The sequence below is a fragment of the Lepidothrix coronata genome, unplaced genomic scaffold, assembly GCF_001604755.1.
Source record: "Lepidothrix coronata isolate B3197 unplaced genomic scaffold, Lepidothrix_coronata-1.0 Scaffold85, whole genome shotgun sequence".
In the NCBI taxonomy this organism is placed as follows: Eukaryota; Metazoa; Chordata; class Aves; order Passeriformes; family Pipridae; genus Lepidothrix; species Lepidothrix coronata.
The window spans coordinates 1,445,259-1,464,193 of NW_016690265.1; the positions used below are offsets into that span (position 1 = coordinate 1,445,259).

Below are 18,935 nucleotides of genomic sequence, written 5' to 3' on the forward strand. Positions count from 1 at the left end.
ACTGTGCAAAGAAACTTTGGAAGAGCTGAATTTGATAACTAGAACACAGTGTCACATGAGTATTTTTATCTGGTTTTTAGCATCATTCTCCACCTTTTCAAGACAGGACAAAGTCTGTCAGTGCCACAGCATAGCTACCTTACCCAGAGATGGCAAAGCAGGGACCACCAGATCTCCCAACAGTTTTTTACTTGCTCTCACCACCATGTTACATGTGTAAAACTCAAGTGGCATAAGAGCATCATATTAACATTATCCAAAGCCCAGCTCTACCCTCACACTGCTTTTTCCTCTGAAGCAAATCCTGTTCTCCTGTGTGCAGTTATTTATATTTCTTCTTGCTGATCTTTCTGGCAGGCTGTTCTACTTAACACCCCCCAAGCAGAGAATTCCCAGCAGGACCTCTCTGCAGCAACACTGCTTTTAACCTATCATTATAATGACCATAATTTAGTGCCATTGTATTTCTACCCCCCTTCAATGTTAAACATTAACCTTGGGTCCACTATTGACTGATGGAAGGCATCTGCTGCAATCATATGGGAAATAGTGGGCATTATTTGGCACTTCAGGAGATGAAGGCATACAGAGGTCCATGCTGTGTTGTTTAGTGGAAGAGCAGAAAATGTCTGTGCAGAGCCAGTTTTAAAAACAGCCTTTAAATTGTGATTTCATAACTTATGCTTCCAAAGTTTGGCTCAGAAAAGCACTAAAGCTTTTCCACAGCCCTAGGATTCAGAAAGCACAGAAGTTTCCTTGATGATCAACCTTGTTAGCTCCAAGGACCTATTCTTTCAGAGTCCTCACTGTGTGATAACAAGAAAGAAAAAATGAGTTCTTGGAAGTAAAGACCCTCCTTCTTTGAATAAAGAAAGGGTCACTGCCCCTGAAGGCTTGCCTCTCTCTTTTCCTTTCCCTAGACCACATAAATAGAAGAGCAACACCAGCCCATAGGCTGAATACATCAGGTTCTGATCGTACACCAAAGCTTTTGCAACACGTGAAACTCATACATACTGTCACGTGCACAGGGTGTCATGTACACGTTAATCCTACGCGGGATTGAATGTGCAGATTCTTGCCTTTCTGTGATGTGTATCTCCCCTTGCATAATCCCCGAACAATACTCAGCCTTTGGAATGAAAATCCAACAACGGTTTTGAACTTTTTTAACCTGCAAATAGAAGGCTAGTGGTGGGATCGACAGGTACTGATGGAAGAGGTACTAGGAAGCAGGAATACTGAAAAACACTTCCTTTTCCTTTGTCATCAAAGGCCTTGACAGGCCTCCCTCTCCCTTCTTTCATCTTACCCAAACTTACCAGCAAAATCCTTGCACCAAGTCACCCACGACTTCCAAACTTCTTTTACTTTTTCAGTGTTTCAAAACACTTACCATGCATAAAGGCAATGATGAACTGATTAATTCTAACCCTCTCCTCCCCCATACAGCTCACAGGAGCAGGCTGGGAGCATCCCACAACAAGGTCCTTCACGTGAACGCTTCCAGCGACTTGCATGAGGGGACTCCCGTCCCTATCAATCACACTTGGGGGCATCCAAATATCCTGTGATGGTCCTGTTTGCAGACTCAAACTGTTTACCATCAAAACAGACAAAATCTCATTGTTTCCCCCATATAATACGGGGTGATAATTATTCCACTTTTCTGACAAAGAGCAATATGGTTGTTGTGTTTATACAAAGCCGAGTGACAAGCTGTGGCAGAGCCACTGGACAAGCTCAGATGCCCTCAATTCCTGCCTAGATCTACTTCAGCCAAACATTTCTCAGTACTGGCATAGACTCAAAAGCCATACTACATCCGGACCTGTACACACTGAGATGTACAGCTGCATTACCTACCTCTCAGAGCCACTAACCCTCTCACAGACAAATACAAGATCAGTGGGACAACATTTGCTGTTCTGCAAATCCCACTGGTTGCATCCACTGACACCCCCAACTCCTTCTCTCCAGGGCTGTTCTCAATCCATTCTCTGCCCCATTTGTATTTTTGTTTGTAATTGCCCCAATCCATGTGCAGGACCTTGCACTTGGCCTTGTTGAACTTTATGAAGTTTGCATGAGCTCAGCTCTCAAGTCTGTCCAGGTCCCTCTGGATGGCATCTCATCCCTCCAGCATGTCAACCCCACCATACAGCTGGGTGTCATTGGTAAAACTTGCTGAGGGTGCATCAACCCCCTGTTCATGTCACCAACAGAGATGTTAAACAGCACCAGTCCCAATACCCACCCCTGAGGAACACCACTTCTCACCAGTCTCTTCCTTTTGTACCCTCTGGTGAATATATTCAGTTTAATCACAGTGTATCCTGTCTGTTATTTTCCTTTGCTGTCTTGAGTCTTGCCAGCTTTTCATCACAATGAAGCGCTTTTTTTTTTTTTTCTGGAGAAAACTGAAGGAAAAAGACATTAAATATATTGGCCTTCACTAGGTCATCTGTGCTGCTCCTGTTCCTCATTAGGTAATGGGCTTATGCCTGCTGCTGTCTTTCTCTTACTTTACTGTATTTATAGCACCTTTCTCCTTGTTTCCTAACACTCCTCAGTGGTTGTAATTCATTTAGCACGGCAACCTTTCTGCCCTACATGCTTATTTTATTCCTTGATCTCATCCTCAGTAATGTGACCTCATTCTCCTTTTTAAAATTATTCTTCTGGGACTCTCCTATTCTTACCCTACCCTCTGGCTATCCGCAGTGAGTAGAGGTGGATCTTTTAACGTGAGCAGTGTCCCCTGGCTTAGTTGCTTTCTGCCCATGAGGGCAGCTCCTCACCTCTGGCTGCACTGAGAAAACCTGTCAAGATGTGGGACCTCACTCAAATGGCAAGGCTTTGTTCACAACACAGCATTTAAGGTATTCCCAATCCTTCCATTATTACTTGGCACTGGTGAAATTACACCCCAAATCCTGTGTTCAGTTTTGGGCCCCTCTCTGCAAGAAGGACATTGAGGTGCTGGAGCATGTTCAGAGAAGGGCAACAGAGATGGGGAAGGGTCTGAAACACAAGTCTTGTGAGGAGTGGCTGAGGGAGCTGAGGGTTTTTAGACTTGGAGAAAAGGAGACTCATCAGGAACTTGTCATTCTCTACAAGTACCTGAAAAGAGCTTATAGTGAGGTGGGGGGTCAGTTTCTTCTCCCAGGTAACAAGTGACAGAACTAAAGCAAATGGCCTCAAGTTGCCCCAGGGGAAGTTTAGATTGAATATTAGGAAAAATTTCTTCACTGAAAGGGTGGTAAGGCATTGGAATAGATTGCCCAAGGAGGGGTGAAATCACCATCCCTGGAAGTGTTCAAAAGGTGTGTGGATGTGGCACTTAGGGACATGGTTTAGTGGTGAACACAGCTGGGTTAACAGTTGGACATGTTGCTGACATGCTGTGACAGCAAAGGATGGGAAATGGCGGGCCTCAATCCCGTGTCCATTTCCACCAACAAAGGATGTGGGAACACCCAGGGAAAGGAGAACAAGGTGTTACAGAAATGTCCCTGCCCCCTATCATTGAGTGAAAGCCACAGTAATTTTCCCTCCAGTTTTCAAGTCTGCTGGATACCTCAGCATCAGCTAAAGACTTACTTGGTTTTCTTCTGCAGGAGGGATGAGCATTTGCCTGTGCAGATCCACTGTGGCAAAGTTAAAAGGATGCAGGTCTGCCTTGCTCCGTTCCTCCTTCGTGCTAACACAGGAACCAACACTTCCCAAAGCCACCTCTGTAAAATCTGCAGTGAGTTAACGTGACACCGGCAAAAGTAAAGCTGTAATAAAAAATGTTTAACACTTCAAAATATGTATCTCCTCTGGCACAATCATCTGACATAGAAAGCAAAAGCAACCACTGCCCCACAGCAAGGATAACTCAAACAGAAATACTGGGAGCTTTGTATGTGTTCAGTTTGCCGTGCAGGTCCTGGTGTGTCCTGTAGAAGGGGGATGTTGGAGCAAGAGAGGTTCACCCATGTTTGACTTCCTAAAGACATAAAGGGATTGCAGCCTTACCTGTTCCCTCCATGATCTCAGCAATGCAGCCTCCACACTGAAATCCCAGCCATGCCCAGCAGCAGCTGAAATGCCTAAGGCCCCTTTCATGCAACCTCAGCAGGGGTGGCCCTTGGAAACACTGGTAAGGGAGCAATTAAAAAAAAAAAAATATAGAAAAGCAGATAAAGAGCTGATCACAGCCCCAGTCCAGGCAAGACACCAAAGAAAGCTGATTGCAACCCTCCAGATAGGACACCAAAGGCTTTCTCTGCCCAGTTTATTAGAGTGATTCTGCTAAGACTTGACTTGGTCTCACCAATTAGTTTTCCTTCTCAGTACAAGATGTTAAATAATTTGTAAATGCTTGCAATTGCATTGATACATGCTGGCTGTACTGGCCAAGTGCACTTTTTGGGAAGTGTCTTAATCCCAGTATGTCCCTCCTCAAAACTTTTCCTGTCAGAGATTGCAAACACTTGGCACTCAGAAGCTGAGGGAAGGGAAAGCCGTTGTGATTTTTGAACCAGGGTGTTTTATTTCAGGGCACCTGGAGGCAAACAGCTCCAGAGAGCATTGCCTCTGTCAATAGAGACCACAGTTAATGCAGGGCTGAGAACAGAAATCAAAACCACTCCTAGACCCCTCTTCCAACCTTCCTAGATGAAAACCTGGTTTTAAAATATTTTAAAGATGCATTTTTATAACTCACTTATCACATATGTATCTGACTACTGTAGTGTGTTGAAACATCAGTTTTAATATCATAGAAACACTCTCCCGCTGACATGCCCCTAGATAATCTCAAACCTCTCTTTATCCAGAAAAGATTAGGGTTTTATGCCTTAATTCCTTAAATTCAAATAAACTCTGAGGAGTTTCCCAAAGTCAACCTAGAGCCTGTGCAGGAGGTCAGCAGGGCTGGTTATTTTTCATCCCACAGCTGATCCAGGCCCCGGTTGGTGCCTGTCTCACCCAGTGAGACCTTGGTTGAACCACCCTGGCCCCACCAGCCGCCGTATCAGGTTGTGTGAATGCAATCTAAATTCAGCAAGCAGCCCTAATTAATGCTCCTTATGTTTATTTGACTCACCGAAGATACGCATCGACCTAAGTAGTAAATCCCATCGTTGCATAGGAACTACAGGGATCAGTTCCTTTCCAAAAGCGTCCTGGATGGAGACCAAGATACCTAATACTGTGGGGAAAACACATATTGAGTGTCAAATTAAAGCAGCAGCAGCTCTGCAACAAATGGCAGCTTCCTCCTGGAAGAGTCAAAGATGGCTCTGACTGCTGATGGTTTTAAATGTGCTTTCAGAGTATTAATAGAGGCAATTTAAAATAGTTCCTCTCACTCTGGTTCCTGATTTAACTCATACCCAACTGCTAAACATACTGTGGCTGCTCCTGCTAATACACTCTCTGACAAATCACAGCCATGCATAGGTTTCCTTTCAGTATTTCCAATTTACTCTTTATTGGGAGACAAATGTGTCTTATTTGCTGACTGCTTAATGAGTTTGAAAGAATTTCCAGGCATGCAATGGGATGGTGCTTATTAGAGCTGCCTACAAGGTGCTTTATTTGCTTAAATCTGTGCCCATTGGATATTCACTGGCACCTGGATGTTGCACTGGCCGATGCAATGGTAACATGTAAATCAGTATATTATGTAAAAAAAAAAGGAACTTCGATGGGAATGTTCCCATTTATACTTGACAAGAGTCAGGAACCAATATATCGAGCTGACAAGATGTACATGTAAACAGTTGCTTTACTCCTGTAGTTGTAGGATAGTAATTGCTGTCTGGCTTCCCACTGTACAAATACACTGAGTAGGTGATCCTGAAAACTTCGGGTCCGTTGAATTTCATGCTTCTGGGGTTTACTACTGATTATTCAGAGGGAGTCTTTGTTTTGGTGGCCATGCAAAGGAAATATGCCTCTGTGGATTTGTACATGCATTTTGTGATTGGATTTTTTTATTATTTTCTTTTTAGTCTGACAACTCCACCAGGAAACAAGTGCAGACTCGATGACATAAATATTTATACTGTCACCTGCCTTTCCACCTGCTCCCAGCCACTGGGTCAGAGGTGGGAAGCATGGATTAAAGTCTGGGGACAAGAGGAAATGCAGCAGTGAAAGAAGCTGAGAGGGGAGCCTGAGGCAAGGGTACTTGGGGCGTGAGAATGGTTGGTGGAGTTGAGGGAGGGCAAGGGATGGAGTCATGGGCAGGGGCGGGGGATTTGTGAAAATATTACATAAAACATATAATTTTGGCCAGGATGGGAGAGTCTTTCACTGGCAAATCTGGTGTCCATCACTCTTCCTCCACAAAGGAAGGGCAGTTTGTGGGTGCTGGGTTTTGTGCGAGCTGTGGGTACGTGGCTGCAGACACTGCAAAGCCCCTTTGGCAACAAAGAACCAGATGCGGTGACTTTGATTGGAGTCAGATGGGGTTTGGGGGAATAAAACACCCCAAAATAGGTGGTCATTGGAATAGAAACAAAAAGAGAAATTGTACATTGACCCTGAACTCATGTGACCAAAAAAGGAATAAATCCCTCATTTTTCCAGCATAAAAAAACCTATGCAGTTTTCTAGAGACTAAAAGGCCTTAGATCTTACTGCTTTGTCTTTCTTACTGCTAGTAGGGCATTCAGCCTTAAGAAAACCATTAATAACATGCTTTCTCAGAGTATATGAGGCTTTTTACTATTCAATAACCGGGGGGGAAAAATGAATTAATATTATTCTGTTGGTTTCACAAACTGAGAGGACTTTGGGTTTTTCTTCTCTTAGAAAAGTTTTACTTTTCAGCTCTCAACTATACCAAAATTAGGCACATTTACTGCAGAAAAGCCTTGTTAGTGTTCAGCATGTATTTGAAATATACAGGGAGGCCAGATGAAAACCAGCAGTGTGAAATTAGTGCACCAAGAGAAAAAGGCAAGGATCAGACCTGGCCCTCTGGGGCTGGCTGCTGGCAAGCCTGCAGCGTGTGTGTGCTCTCCCCTCTACTCCCAGTGCCCTTGATTTCTCAGGCTGCTTTGAAAGACAAAAAGAAAGTTGGTAATCATACACCGACAGATGGTTCCTTGGTTAGTTACTCTTTATTTAGATGGAAGCAACTGCGATTTATCAGCTTTTTTTCTTTTTTTTTTTCATGGTGAACTTTCAACTCCTAATCTATTTCTAAGAAGTATTTTGTGGCGAGTGTCTATTAATAACAAACCTTGGGCTGACTGGAAATTTCCTTTTTTATATTCATATTCCAATCTTTGAGATGTTTTCAGCCAATTTTATTTCACTTTTCAATGACAGAGCAATCTAGAAAGTTTTTCAGTGAATGTCATATTAAATATATGGCTTACGTGCCTATAATTAGAACTGGGATGTTTTGTTCTTACTTTTGGACTTCCTTTCTTTACCTTAATTGTGAACTGATAGCTAATGAGCTTCTTGCTTTTTATTTTGATCCTGAACAATTTTGATTGATTATTTTGGGGAAATATGTTTGTAGCACCTTCCTACACATATCAGAGTTAAGCTGTATCTGTGAATAGTCTTTTAGAATGCTGTTTTACAGAACTCTGCATGCATTTAAAGTTAAGAATGTCTCTAAATAACTTTGCTAGATGGAAAACTGAAATAAAGGAATGTGGAAGAATTGGCTTAAAGTTGAAGAGTGGCTCTCTACAATAAATAGAGAAAGCCTGTGTTATAGCCCAGATCATGGCCAGGGGTTCATTTTCCTTTTCACCCTTTTGGGTCGATGTAGGATTTTAATGTACATCTTAGATCCAAGTGAACAGCAATTTCTCCAAGATTCACTAATTAAAATAAAAATTAAAAAAACCCCAAACAACGAGATGCTCTCTGGGGGCTTCTGTTTCACGTTTCCTACCAGACATCATTACAGGGCTGCAACAGAATTACTGAGTGCAAACAAACTTGCAAATGAAGTAGCGTCCAAGTTTTCTTTTACAGACATAGGGGAAACTTACACTGAAACTTTTTTTCCATCAGCACAAACTCAAAATATCAGAACTACTCACTTTTCCAGGTATTGAAGTGGGCTGAAGAAAAAAAGATCACTACCTTGAAATTTTAAAAATACATTAAAATAGATTTGAAGAACAGAAGAGGACCATCTCTATACTTAGTTACCATAAATCACTAAATGCAGCTGTGCTTATTCATTTTTTATGGAATTAGTCTGGATTTTGCAAGGAAAAATCTCAGGGAACTCAAATAGTCAATATCTTTAGTTCTAAAAGAATCTGATCCAAGACTGCTCTAAATAATTTTAATTTTGGACCTGATCTGCCTCAAAGCCAGTCCACAGTTGTAGGAATCAGAAACAAATTCAATGCCAATTTCAGGTCACTCAGTAGCATGCAGGTACAACTTTTTTGAAAATCCTTCACTTTTTCACATGCCATTAACACTATCAAACATCTGCCTCAAGGTTTGTTCTGTAACAGGCAAAATGAGAGGAAGAGTCCCTTTTTCACAGGGGTTTTATGGATACACCCCACTGTTGGCCCTCTAGACAAGAAATACATTAATTTCCCATGAGGAATGGCATGCTGTCAGAAGATGGGATCGCTGACATGAACAACTCACTTCCTTGCAAACTGTGGTCTTCCTCATCTCCCTTTGGCAAAAAGATCTCTCCTTATCGATAAACCTCAGTAGGCAACTGGGCATTTCTTCTGTTGTTTTATCCTCAGTTCACCTCTCTGGACTTGAGCTTGCCCAAGTGCTGCTCAAAGGCATTAGGATGATGCCATGTTTTTGCATGGAGAAAGAAGATGCCACGAGAAGATGCAAAGGGAGGTCTCTAGGCAAACCTATCCAAGGGCCTGGACCAACTGTTTCAAGGATTTATTTTGGGTACATTCTCCTTGCAGGAGAGCTCCTTCTCCAACTCCTCATCAGGAGAAATGGTCACATCCCCAGAACACAACTCAGCCAAATTGCCCTGCAGGCACCTCCCTCCCCCTGAATCCATGGATCCTCCAGCTGCCCTCCTTCTCCTCCTCTTCCCCTCTTTGGCACTGATCTGCAACCCCCACGGGTCACACAGTGGGCAATGAGATTAAGACTGGGATTTGTAAAGATGATGCCTTTTTAGACAGCTTAATAGGCCAGATGCTCAGCTGAGGATCAGACCATCTGTCCATTCAAGCCCTACCTGTACCAAACAGGTTATTTCTAGCAGAACTGTTAAGAGAGAGAGGGAAACAACCAGGGACTGCAAATCCAAAACCCACGTACACAGGGACATAGGAGGACCTCCTGACACAAAGAACATGAAAGAGAAAATGAGACATGATGTTCATGGCCAATATAGGCACTAGTGAGAGGGAGGCAATCCCAACTGCATGCATGGTAAGGAACTTCTTTGCTCTTTCAGCAGATATTAAGGAGCCCAGGAGTCAGCAAAAGCAATAATTATACTCACTTTAAAACCCTTTGCACCATCAGAGTAAGGTGAAGTGAGCCCCCCCAAGAAATGGGAGGTAGGCCCAGTCCCCAAAGCCAGCTGCTGCTTTAGTGCAGTGATCTGTCTCCATACTCCCTGATAAGCAGTCTATGCCCTGTGACTTATAATAAAAGGGAACGATGGTCCCTGAACAAACCCAGAAAAGAGGTATTGATTTGCAAATAGTTTAAAAGAATATTCAAGGGTCATGAGCTGACCCTTTTTCAGCTCTGACATTTTATATCAGAGGGGATCCCATTGAGATGGGAATTCATATCCTAGACATTGTTTTGTCCTGTTTCATAAATAAGTTGAATAGCTTAATTGATTGACACCCACTGCACTTTCCCAGCTTCCTCAGGCTCAAAAGTACACTGCTGTTTTCTGCCATAAATAATATGAACTTTCAATCAGCCGCCAGGCACAAAAAGGAACTGAAAATTCTCCATACAATAGCTGCAATCTGGCATACGAGGCACTGCAGGGATATTTGATATCACCAGGTATTCATTTTCCTCTTGTGGCAGCAACAGCATCTCCTTACCCAAATAACCTAAACCCTAACGAAGAAATACCCAGTGGCCCCTGAAAGGAGGAAGACCAGCTTGTCCCAGCGTTTATGTGTGTCTGGGGGTTAAGAAACTGGTTTGTAATACTGTGAACACAACATGGTGAAGGACATGCTGGACTACCAACTCCCGTCCCTTGGAAGTGCTGATACAGCATCCCTCCATCCCTCCTAGTTTCTGATCCAAGTCCATCTCAACCTAAATAACATTATTTGCCCCCAAGCTCCCCGTTTGTCCCCAGATCTCACTCCTCTGATCATTGCAAACCTCATCCTAATTTCCAATCCGTGCTTATTTGTGTTTAATTGAGATCAATCCATTTTAACTGCAGGTTTATTCTTTTACTTAAATAGCTCTTTCGCTCCCTGGATATTTAGTTCCCAGTGGATTTTGTGTTCATTTCTCCTCCTCAGTCTTGGTTTCACTAAGAAATAAATAAGCTACACACTTTGAATCTCTTACTGTAAAGACAATTTAATGGCTTTGTCAGCAACTCTGGTGACTTTTGGTGATCTCTTGGGTAAGATATATCCCACACTTTCAAAAAACAGATGCAAAAAAAGAGTGTGAAAGTGTTGAGGACTTCCTTTCAGGGAAGAAAGGAGTGGATATAAGTGCTTACCTTCAGTTGCCCAAGTTGGAAAGCATTAGCTTTTGACCTTGCTGTGCTTTAATTTCCTCACCTATAAAACAGAAAGGACAACACAAACCTCAAAGGGGACTCATTTTCGTAAAATGCTCCAAGATCTTCAAGTAAAAAGTTCAGTTCTAAATGTGAAACTCTTTTGTCTGTTGTTCTTTACTTGTTACTTCTTAAGCACTGCAAACCCTGAAGAGGTGGCACTAAGCCAGACTAAAGCCAAGGCAAGTTTCTCCATTGATTACAGTGAGAAACCTTTATGCAAAAAGTTTCATAAAAGGTGACAGGCATTTGTTGCTAAGACAGAGCAGTAAACACCAGGAGAGAAAGAATACTGACTGAAACTACTGTAAGGCCGAGTGGAAAGATCAGTAGTTTTTCTTCAGAAGTAGCAGCAAACAGTTAAATCTATTTTTCTTGCTCTGCTTCAGAAGAAATCTCTCCAAGGATGATCACCATACACAGCCTCATCTGTAATTAATAAATGTTTGGAGGGACACTTTCCCACTCAACATATGAAATTATAGATGATCCCTTAATTCCCCAGACATTTGCAAGCCTTGTCTTGTCAGAATTGAATTTACTACAGCTGATTACCCTGAGAATGCACTGACCTTCTTAGCTCCTGCTGTGGTCTTTATTTTTTCCATAGCAGATAATATGGGGACCAGAAACTGGGGACTTGGTAGTAGGGATTATGTGATACTAATGAGACAAAGCTTATTGTTGATGTTAACTGTTATTACCACTAAAAAAAGTGCACAACTCCAGACAGATGGACTTCACTTTGTTATACCAGGAGGGAGCGAATGCATTTTGACAGTAGCAGCATCTATTTAAAATCTGGATCACATCTGGTGCCTCTCTGAAGCAGACCATATCTGATCAATCAGAATTATGGCTCTTCAGTCTCCAGACGAGTTAGAAGAAATTCATTATCTGTTTTGAAGCCTGCTTCTCTTTCATCTATTAAAAAATGAATTGTCATTGGATCCATTTAGTTACTGAAAGAAAAAAAGAGAAAAAAAAAGGACAGTAATTAAACTAACTAGCAGGCTCCACATCTGAAGATATGATTAATTCTTTGAAACACCGTGCATGTAGGTACTTGGCTCATGCTAGGCTTCAGTCAACAGTTTCTTAGCTGATGAAATAGATAGCCTAGGACTTATCTCCATTTCTGGTTAATTCATAAACTCTTGGAAATACCCACATGAATTTCTCCAAACTCTGTCAAAGGTCAATATTTGTCTTGCAGTCACATTTAGCCTCTGGAAATGGGGCTTGAGAGATACCACCTTGAGGACAGCAGTGTCTCCATGGGGCCTCCTGGTCCCAAGGATGTCACCCCTCTCCCGTGTGTCCCCTTTTGGACCAGCAGTCTTGAATGCTGAAAATTGACACGGAAAGGCTGTGAATTCTTCCTTTTGAGGTCTGCTGAGCCCAAAAAGATGGTGAAAGCCTGAGCTTACAAATCACTAAAAGCAGAATGCAAAGGGATGTCTCCTGTTCTGGATTGCTTGAATTTCTTAATATGTTTTTTCTGATTACACAGAGTTTCTTCTTGCCTTTGCTGATGAGTACAATTGTCACACCAACTGGAACTGAGCCTCTGAAGGTCTTGTCATGGCTTCCCTCTTTACCATGTGTTTTCTTTGAAGTCTCTAAGAGCATAGTTCAGAAAATAGCCTTTTGAAAGCAATGAACTTGTATTTCCCTCATTCACAACTTTTAAAGGAAAACTGAAATTAAAAGATAAACACTTTACAGGCATTATAACTAAAGTTGGTGAGAGAGCAAAATTATATTTTGAGGGTAGGGAAACACAGGTTTTAGGTTCAAAAGTATAACCTAGAAAGAACAATTTAAAATGCTCATCAACATTTGTGAAACAGTTCTCAAAATTCATTGTCAAATTGTTATTTTTGATTCACGCTAATGAAACCCAGGGAAAATATCTACTTTTGTGAGTGAGGTGGAGGCAGTGACCATAACCTTTCAGAGGAGCATCAGGTGTGCAAATTTATTCTGTGGCACTGATGTCTCAGGAACAAATGATTTCGACTGCTTGTTGATCATGTCCAGATGGGTAAAGTACAAAATGAGGTTATAATGGCTGCCTGCCCCAATGTTAAACCACCCTCAAAATTAGGTGGGGCGGCTCCAGAGACGTTTATCCACCATGGGTGCAGGACTGTCATGGGAAAATTGACTCTGGATTATATATATCAAAATCTCCTGCTAGCAGTACTAACTCCTCTGGAATTTCTACAAATCATGGATGACAACTTTCTAACCAAGAAGCAAAAGTTAACGGTTACTAAGGTGGAAGTGATTATGTTTGATCCCTGTCTGAGTCAGTTAAAAACACGTGGTATTTCAAGGCAGCCAGTTTCACAAAGTTGAAGCAAATACCAGCCAGTTGTAAGGAAGGACTGAAGACTAAATGTGATGCCTGTAATGAGTAGTTCAAAATTATTTAGCTAGATGTAAAAAGAAACAAATAACAATGACAAAACCAAAGTAAAACTGTAAGTAAGGAAGCATGGTTCAAAAAAATCTAGGATAGAAAACTAGGCATTATAAGCAATAATAATGGATGGATGTTTAAAAGACAGATGTTGCAAACACTGAAAATACATCCTGGAGCTATACAAAATTAATAAGAAAACAAAGGGATGCAAGGAAATACATAAGGGGAAAGAAAAAGATAGTAAGGAGCAGATGTTTGAGTCCCTTGGGACCAAGAGTAACCTTACCAATACTACAAGCCCATGAAGAGTAAGAGCAGCAGAGTAGTCAGTAATAATGCAGAAAATCAGAAGGCATTAACAAATACATCCGTTCCCTGACCAGGAGTAAACCAGACAGGTTCATATCATGAGGAAAGAATGAATATTTTCCGCTCCAGCCATAATTGAAAGGGAAGTAAAACAGTCACTACTCAAGTAACTTTTTAACAACCAGATACGTGGCACCAAGATCAATAAAAGTGCAGGTTAGGAAGTTCCCCTGCATGCTGCTTTTAGTAACTTAGGCTCAGAAGTGGCAGAAACTTGGGAGAAAGCAAATACTGTTGCAATGTTTGGACATGGTAAAGGAAATGATCAAATAAGTATAAATCTGTTAGCCTGACACTTACTAAGGGTAGTAATAACAGAGAATTTTATACAAGATTTAACTACTAAAGAATTCAAGGAGGTACTCTAAATAATATTTTGCAAGAATTTATTAAAAACAGAGCTTCTAAAAGTTGCTAATATAATCACTGCCAAAGACAGAGACAGACAGGACCTGTTGGTTTCACTTGTTCTCATATCCAGAAAAGATGAAAAATATTCCCCTTATTTCCCAAGTAAGAAATATTTGGGGGTTAGAGAAATGTGACACATAATTCAGATTTATGTTCTTTGAAAAAACACTTGTTATCAAACTTAAAAGGATGAAGGAGGCCCTAATTAGGGCTGGTACAATTTGATCTGATTTTTAATTTAAAATTACCAGCCCTAATCTATAATTTTTTTAGTTAGTTGTGGTGATGAAGTAATAGCTTTTTGTTAATATTGTATTTTAACCATGGTATAAGACTTTGAAGTAGTGCAATCCAGAACAGCTTCAGACAACCATAGCTGACAAAATACTCTTCTCCCCTCTATTTTCACATAGGGTTCAGTAATTAGCCTCCAATAAAGGGAAATAAAGATTTTGTGAAAGAATTGGAAGAGATACAGTGAATTTTATCTAATTTCTATCCAAGTCAGGAACAGGCATGAAGCAGGGTCTCCATAAATAACTGAAACACTTTTTTTTTCTTTGTATCTGTCATTTTTTTGCTGAAATAAGGTGCATCAGTTCCTTGAGGTGAAAAGATGAATTCCCTTTCGGTCCTGATCTTTCTGAAATAATCACCACTCCCAGATGGAGTGTGCAATGGCAGGTTACCGAGTTCAGGGAATGACTGGGGTTCATGTTGCCAATTGCTTTTTGCAGTTATTTCTGCATTTTCCGACAGCCCTTTTGCCATATGGAGACAAAACTCACTTTCAATCTCTGAACCATCACACCTGCTTTAAAACTGTCTGTAACTTGAGGGGTGGGATTGAAATTCCAGATTAGGGCACGGGAGCATAGAAAAGTGTCCCAATTCCCACTGTGGTCAGTGGGAACAGAATCAATGCAGACTGTGAGATCTGGAGAGCTGTTTGCCTGAAGAAGACACCCACTTTGATCAGCAGGTTAAATTCCACACAAGTCCCTTTAACATCTTACTTTTCAGAGAAATGGACCCAATGCTTTGCAACACGGAAACAGTTCTCTTTTCCAAGAAAACACTTCAATCTGTGTTTCTCTGTAATAAAATTTCTCCCCAGCACCATACAGAAGGCATTGCTCATTGCTTTAAAGCAAGTGTTCTCTCAAAGACCCCATTCCTCCTCAAGTTTATGGAAACTTCTCTGCTTCACAGCTCTGTCATCCCAAAGCCTGATGTCTGACGAGCGCTGCCACCCCCAGATTTTTGCAAGCGCAAAAATAAGTAAGAATAAGTAAAACCAAAGGTCTGTTTGCATTGATATATCTCTGTCTTTAGTTTTCTTTGAGAATTTATTCTTCCTTATTTCTAGCTGTGCCTGTTGGCTCTTTTGAAGGAAGGAAAAAGACAGCGTTCTCCCAAAGGCTGTGTGTGCCCTCCCAGCTCCAGCTGGGAAATAACACTGCATTCGAGCCGGGCTTGCAGGGGTTGCACATCCCTTGTACCGAGACTGTCCTCCCCAGACAGACAAACTAGAGCCACCTTTGTCTTGCAGCAGAGAGCTTAGGAAATGGCAAGCAGTTTTGCTCGGGTCACTCTGAGCCATAACCTTCGGTGTGAACTCCCCCACCTGCAGGAACAGGGTGGGAGGTGCACGGTCTGAGAACGCCTGAGGTGAGAAGGCACATTTGCATCACATCTCTGATCACCAAGATATGCTGCCAAGGGACTGTTTATAGGTGCTCACTTATCGCATTATAATTTGCAATGTTCCAAAACACAATATAAAAAAAAAAAAGACCCCAAACTGAGACAATACCCTGCAGCACCACCTCTGATGATAAAAACAGATTTTCCACACCTGCCGACTTCACACCCAAACCAACGTCTGTTTAATAAACAGTAGCAGGACAAAAAAAATACTAACTCTGGAGTTTCAACAACAGCTAGAGAAAACCTGTTAGTATGTCAACAATCAGGTCTGTCTGCTTGATGACTGTCACGCATATCCACATGAGATGTTTCTGAGTTGTTCTTATTTGGGACAAGGGCATGACACAGGTGTATCTAATTTTAAAAAGCAATCAGATAGCCCAACATGGATTGCATTTAAAGGAGTCTCATGGTGGAACTCAGACACAAGATTATCTTGTTCATACATGTGGTATAAACACATTTTCATCCGTCTTCAAGTTTGGATTTTAAAGCTAATTACATTAAGTTAGACGAGATAAGGAGATTTTTAAGTGGTATTTTTGCTTTGCAAGCAATGCCAATTGCCAGTCATTAACACCTCACAATCTTCTGATCTTCATCCCTGACATTTCTCTTCAAAGTCTTGCATTTCAGATTCTTTAGGTATTCTACAGAGCCCTACCTAATCTTTCCATTTTAACATCATTCACTCACCTTCAAAACATGCCAGGAGTTACACTGCTTGTTGCCTTACTTAGCAATACAGCCTTGCAAGATCCCAAGACACTTGTCATCACAATGTTTAATAATGTAAATACTTCCTGGAAGAAAAAAAAAAGAAAGTACTTTTGTTTGTTTGCTTGTTTCACTGAAATATTTAATTTTCATTTTTTTTCTGAAAGAAAAAAAAAGAATTATTAATTTTAGCAGCTTTTGTGGCTCTAATAAGAAGGAAACAGACCCCAAGCATGTTATAGAAAGACACTGGGCCAGACACTGGACCAAGGGTGCATCAAAGCATTACAGTCCTAGTTCCTAAAACCAATTAAAAATTTGGGATTGTGGCAGAAGTCAAGGTTCCTCCAGCTATTACTCCAGAATTCAGCAATCTGAGAACTCTAATAAACCTGGCCCAAACCCTTCAACTGTTAAATCAGCCTACAAAAGAGGAGTCCCTTCCCCTGGGTCCTCACTGGAGCACTGTCTGCCACCAGCTGAGGACGTGTCCCTCTCAGCCCCAGCACTGCCAGGAGATGCTCCCCCTTCCAGAGCCAGCCAAGTCCATTTGCGTCACAGGCCCTGCCTGCCCTTTCCTGTGCCTGTGCCCACTTGGCAACCCCCCCCAGCCCTTCCTCCAGCCCATGCTCCTATCACACACAGATTGCAGACTGAGCACCACTTTGGCGCTGCAAACGCACAACACCTGTTTTGAAGGTTAACAGATAGTGACAACTATAATCACAACTTCTGCTGGAGTTTTAGCCTGCCAGACAGCCAATTATGCTATTATTTTCTTTTTTTTTTTTTTTTCTCTCTAGACACATACCCCACCACTTTTGCAAGGCAGCATCCCAGGCAGCTGCTACATGCTCCATTTCGGAAAGATGGTCACCTTCCCTTTGTCTCCCTCCTGGTGGCCAGCAGCTCTCAATGCCATGCCCCACCATGACAAGGCACTGCGCTGCGATGTTGCTCCTCGAAGATCATGGCATGAGGATGCTCCAGCAGCTTTGCCCACCTTATGTTCATTAGGGCCACACAAGGCAAAGTTACGTCTCACATTTCACCTGTATGGGCTCTGAGGTCCATGGCCAAGAGGAGTCGTGAGCTGCCCCAGTAGTGGTTGCACGCTGCAGGACTGTGATTGGAGCTGGGGTCACTGCCAGGGCAGGAGGGGGAGGCTCGTGTATCCTTGTCTAAAGGTTCCCATGACCAGAAATTTCCTTGTAATCTCAGTGCTTTCATTTGCCAGTGAGTGTGCTTTGACAGAGGTCTTCTCCCTAGAAGTCTAGTCTCTTGTGCAGGGAGGAAGACAGGAAAAAGGGACTTCAGAATGGGAGTGTAGCAACATCCCCAGCTACCCTCAAACCCTACAATATGCAGTTTGCTGGTGTTCAGTCCTACTGCTTCAGTGGGGACACAGTTCCTGGCCATTGCAGTGTGCACAAAAACACTGTCCTGAACCTTCCCATTTTCAGTGTTAGGCTTCCAAAAACTTCAAACCAGAAGCTCTTCTGAATTTTTCGGTGTACCATTTTGGTTTCATCTTGGCACAGAAAGGAGAGACGAAGCTTTCTCCTTCCGTTCCTGGAAGAAGGTCTAAAGATACCTGCAGCACTAAGGGCATTCAAGGTCCATTTCAAGGTCCATTTCTATTACAAACTCTGCTGACCTGGGCTGAGCAGCACGGACTGAGGGTTCTTTCTTCAGGGTGTTCAACACATTCTACAGTTGAATCCCAGGGGCGGAAAACAATCACTGAGTCTGGTGGATGTAATATGGAAGGACAGGGGGTTAAAAACAGGTTGTTGCTTCACGAAACAGAGACACACAACTTTTTGAAAAGACTTTTATTTTTCCAATTAAGCTGAAAAAAAGGCAGCTGTAAATACTCATTTGAGGGGTCATTAACTCTGTCACCTGAAATAAAGCAAACATAGAAGCATGAAAAAGAGCCAGTCTGCAGCACTCCTCTCCAGTGAAATCCATTGCTTGTTTCCACTGGAGCCAACATGGGGTTTGTGTAGGACTACACAAAAGAGATAACCCTGTCCCCCTCCCAGCAATGAGGACAACAGCCAAGTTCAGCAGGTTTGCAGCACCAGAAGGTGATGACGGGGATAGCACTGGCATTTTCGTTGTGAAAGTCAGAGGCTCAGGATGTAACTAGAAAGAAAATACATTACTGGTGTTTATGATGTGCCAGCGGAAGAAAACTAAGAGGACCATTTCCTTTGAGTGGGAAGGATGGATAGGCAATAAGGTTTTTCTCTTTGCTGGCTTCCCAGCTACCTAGCAGGACCTGTAGATGAGGATGGCATTCTCCTAGTTTTGGGGAAGGTAATATCTCCCCTGTAACTCGCTGGCAAAATACCGGTTTGGGGGAATCAACAGTTTCCCTACAGACAGCAAGCTGAAGGTAGCAGTTTCCAGTGAACCTGCCTTACTTGCTCTGAGTTAAGAAAGTTCACAGACCTGCACAAAGCATGTAGTCATGGGGGACCTGGAGTTTCCAGACACCAAAATCTCGTGCCAGCTTTCCCTGACCTAAGGTTGCACTAG

The 18,935-nt window shown here is 42.2% G+C and overlaps 2 long non-coding RNA genes across 2 annotated transcripts; both read right to left on the minus strand.

Moving 5' to 3' along the window:
* Positions 1–1,141: 1,141 nt before the first annotated feature.
* On the minus strand, positions 1,142–4,138 carry LOC108500130. Its single transcript, XR_001875761.1, has 3 exons — positions 4,024–4,138; positions 3,604–3,737; positions 1,142–1,174 (listed from the first exon to the last, which is right to left on the minus strand). It is a non-coding gene; the product is annotated as an uncharacterized LOC108500130 (long non-coding RNA).
* A 7,290-nt stretch (positions 4,139–11,428) lies between these two features.
* LOC108500129 lies at positions 11,429–17,457 on the minus strand. Its single transcript, XR_001875760.1, has 3 exons — positions 17,200–17,457; positions 16,368–16,474; positions 11,429–11,712 (listed from the first exon to the last, which is right to left on the minus strand). It is a non-coding gene; the product is annotated as an uncharacterized LOC108500129 (long non-coding RNA).
* Between the last annotated feature and the right edge of the window lie 1,478 nt (positions 17,458–18,935).